The sequence below is a fragment of the Sminthopsis crassicaudata genome, chromosome 4, assembly GCF_048593235.1.
Source record: "Sminthopsis crassicaudata isolate SCR6 chromosome 4, ASM4859323v1, whole genome shotgun sequence".
Taxonomy (NCBI): Eukaryota; Metazoa; Chordata; class Mammalia; order Dasyuromorphia; family Dasyuridae; genus Sminthopsis; species Sminthopsis crassicaudata.
The window spans coordinates 363,353,594-363,357,567 of NC_133620.1; positions in this window are offsets into that span (position 1 = coordinate 363,353,594).

The window sequence follows — 3,974 nt, forward strand, 5'->3', positions numbered from 1 at the left end:
ACCTCCATATTTTTTACACAAGATATCTTGCCTGGAATGTTCTAGCTCTCCAGTTAATTCTCCACTTATCCCGTGACATTACTTTGTGTGTATATGTATATGTATGCATATGTGGATACATATGTATGTATGTATATTTACTTTTTATTTACATATATATATAGTAATACTCAAATATATTTTATACATTATATGTGTGTATATGCATTTGTGTATAATATATATATACACATATGTATGTATATGTGTCTGTATATGTTAACTTACCCATGCACATGCTGTTCACCACTACCACCACATATACACCCCAGTAAAATATAGGGATGATTTCCAATTTTGTCTTTATACTAACCCCACTGTCTAACATGGTACATAGCACATAATAAAAGCTTAATAAATTCTTTTTGAGGAAAATTGACTTGATATGAATTAAATTCAACTAAATTGAATTGAATTCAACTAAACTGAACTGAGCTGAATTGAAATCATCTCCATTTTCTTGTCTATTGGGAGGAATGTCTCTATTAAGATTAATTGGCAACTAGCTTTTTTTTCCTTCTTTAGGATTTCCAAGTAAAATAGTTTCCCCAATTCTCCAAAGTTTCCATTTTGGGGATCCTAGTACCCACCACAGCCAAGACTTCCTGGGCTAATCCTCAGGCTATCCTGCTGCTATTTAAGCCTATTTACTCTTGTTCCATCCAGGTGGGTCCAAATCATTCTTTGTTACCGCTGCCCTTGGAGCCTCCCCCTGACCCCCATCTCCAGGGGGTACAGTCACCTCTTCTCTGATGTCTTGGCCCCGTAATAAACATGGAAACGACAGGAGCTCTCCCCATGCTCATTGTCATTTCAGCAAACAGCCTGGTCTCAAAGACTCTCAAGGGGAGCTCTGCCTCTCCTCAACTCCCCAGAAGATTAATAAATCAGATTCAGACGCCTATTGTTCTGGACACAGTCAGAATCAACCACAGGATTTTAAATCTCTCAGCATAGAGCAGCTGGTTGGCTATGAGCGGCCCCTCTGTGTCTCTGGGAAAGCTGGCCTGGGGATGGGAGTTTTGTTGTGTGTGTGTTTTTTTTAAAGACAACTGAATAATCAATAGTTATCATAAAGCACTGGGCCATCTCTCTGTGGCATCTCTTATGGGATTCAAGGCCCTCATCACTATCCCAAGTCTCATTTTGCCAAAGAAGAGACTGGAGACAGGAAGGGAGGTGACCTGTCCAAGACGAGAGAAAACCAGCCAAACCTACACATTGGGCATGCTTAGTACCCAGGCTTAGTGCCCCAAGTAGCCAGGGTTACTCCAAGACCACTCCACCCGCCTCCGTCTTTCCTCTCTCCTAACTCACTAATGGTTCATTCATTCTCCAAATGAATGAATTCTTGAAGTCTTGGATTCTCCCAAAGTAAGTACTGTCTGAAGGGCCTAGTACAAGCTCTGGTTTATTAGCTCAGAATCCCCAAGTAGAATCCGTAGAAATTCCTGTATCATGGACTAATTACCCCCCCCAGACTTTTTTTAAATCCCTACTCTCTTGGGGACATGATGTGCCTGCCACATGATGTGCCAGTGTGGCTGCTAGCTTTTTCCCTGCTTGTTTATGTGGAAAATCATAAAAATATTTGGTGGCCAAAAAAAGAGATGGGAAGTGCTTTGGTGGTCTGGTGCAACAGGAATCCTTTTTAACAAGCTGGATGCTCCATTTTAATCCAATAACAAGCATAAGCACTTTATTGATTGAAAACTACTAGGTTTCAGGCATATTTCTCCAGAGCCCAGTTCTCAGACTTACCCCCTACTATGCCAATAGATGCATTGCTTGCATCCATAATAGGTAGACAACTTGCATCCCTTCCCTTAGGTTAGGAGAATCCCCTAAGCTGGAATTCTTCATGAAACCATGACTCAGTGTCTGATATCTTGTGCTTTTATATTTTTGTATGCTGAAAGAGGAACTATACAGGAATCCAGAGAGAGAGTGCATTTTCCCAATCTAATCAAGAGTATGTTAAATAGACGTGTATCACAGGAGTGTAGATTTAGAGTTGGAAGGGATCAGAAAGGGCATCTAATCCAAATTCCCTTGTTTTTAGATAAGAAAAAGAAAAGTGAAGAGATTTGTGCAAATTCACACAGGTTGCAAATGGTAATGTCAGGTCTAAAATTCAGCTTCCCTAATCCAAGACATCAAAAAAGAAGAAAGGACAATAGAGAAAATCATCTCCCATTTGTCTAGTTCTAACCTAGAATTCTAGGGTTCTAAGCCTTTCTTCTAGTGATTATTAACTAGCAGCAGAGATAATAATAATAACCAATATTTATCTAGTATTTATGTACCAGGCATTGTGTTAAGTACTTTCCAATTATTATCTCATTTGATCCTCACAACAATCCTGAGAGGTAGGTGCTACTATTATCCCATTTTACAGCTAAGGTAACTGAGACAAAGGTTATGTGACTTCCCCAATCACAGACACTGTAAGATACTAAGTGTGCAAAGTCAGATTTGAACTCAGATCGTCCTGACTTCAGATCTAGGGCTCTATCATTTGCACCAAATGTGCCACCTAGCATCAGCTGGAAGCATATAGACTTTGATCTTACATCATCTCCAGCAGAGAAACTTGATTTCAAACACTAAGTTCCAATATCTTTGTAGAAAGCAAACAGAAACACTTCCAATCTACAAAGTAGTTTATAAAACCTTTCTGTTCTCAATAAACCATCACATCATCACCATCTTCTTCCTTCTCATTACCATCATTACTGCCACCATCATTATTACAGTCCAATAGGTTTTGACAAGCCTTTTAACCACAAGCTGAAATTTCAGTCTCCAAAGAGAAACCATGAGACAATCTTCACAGGTCCAAAATCCAAGTAGGGCCCCAAAAAACAAGGGCAAGCGTTGGCAATTACATTTCTATAAAATTGCTAACCCTTGATTTAATTCCATATGATACTATATGGGACACAATAGTGAAGGAAAATATACAAATACAGTTCATGCCCTTAAAACTCTTACTCCCTAAAACAGAGCCATAAATGAATGAATAGGTAAAGGACAGGTAGTCTCAGTTTTCTCATTTGTAAAATGTGGAAGTTGAACTAGCAAATATTAGTAATATATGTTTATATAGCACTCCAGAGTTTAAAGGTATTATATCCAACAGCCATGTAAGAGAAAGGGGTAGAGTCCCCCAAATAGTCTTTCTAATTTTAGTCACTCCCCTTTCTAATCTATTTGCTCATCAGCCAAAATAATTTTATTAAGGCTACAGGTCTGAAATGAAATGCAAACTTCAATTGGCATTTAAGACCCCCCTCAACTTGGATATAATATACCTTTTCAGCAGTACTTAACACCACTCCTCTTTAAACATAACATTTATCTGTCCAACAGCTCTCAATCTTGACACATAATCTCCCTCTGCACTCCACGTATTTGCTCAAGCTTTCTACTATGCCCAGAATGTATTGCTCCCTTTTCATCCTTACCTCGTAGAATCTGTCATCCTTCAAGATTCAGCTCAACTACTACCTTCATAAAGCTTTCCTTGATTCCTCCCAACTCCCTGACCAATTATTGCTCTTTTCTTCCTCAAAGTACCTTACCTGTGTATTTATTGTATTCCAAGGGTAAGGACTATTCTGGTAAGGTTTTTTTGTATGTTACTCTTCTTCTCACAAACTTTTATTGGTTCCCTGTTTCCTAGAGCACATGTCTAAAACATGGTATGCTTCCCAGTGCTGTCCAAACCAGATTAAAATATAATTGGGAAATATTTAATAAAATAATAAAATAAATAAAAATACAAAAAAGATAATGTTAATATGTGGTTTTCTAAGTCAATCTGTAGCTCACAGGAATGCGAATTTATAATTTAGCCTCCCTGCTTTCTATTTGGAACAGCTATGTGGATAGTAGACAGATCATTAGATTTGGAGTCAAGAAGACCTGATTTT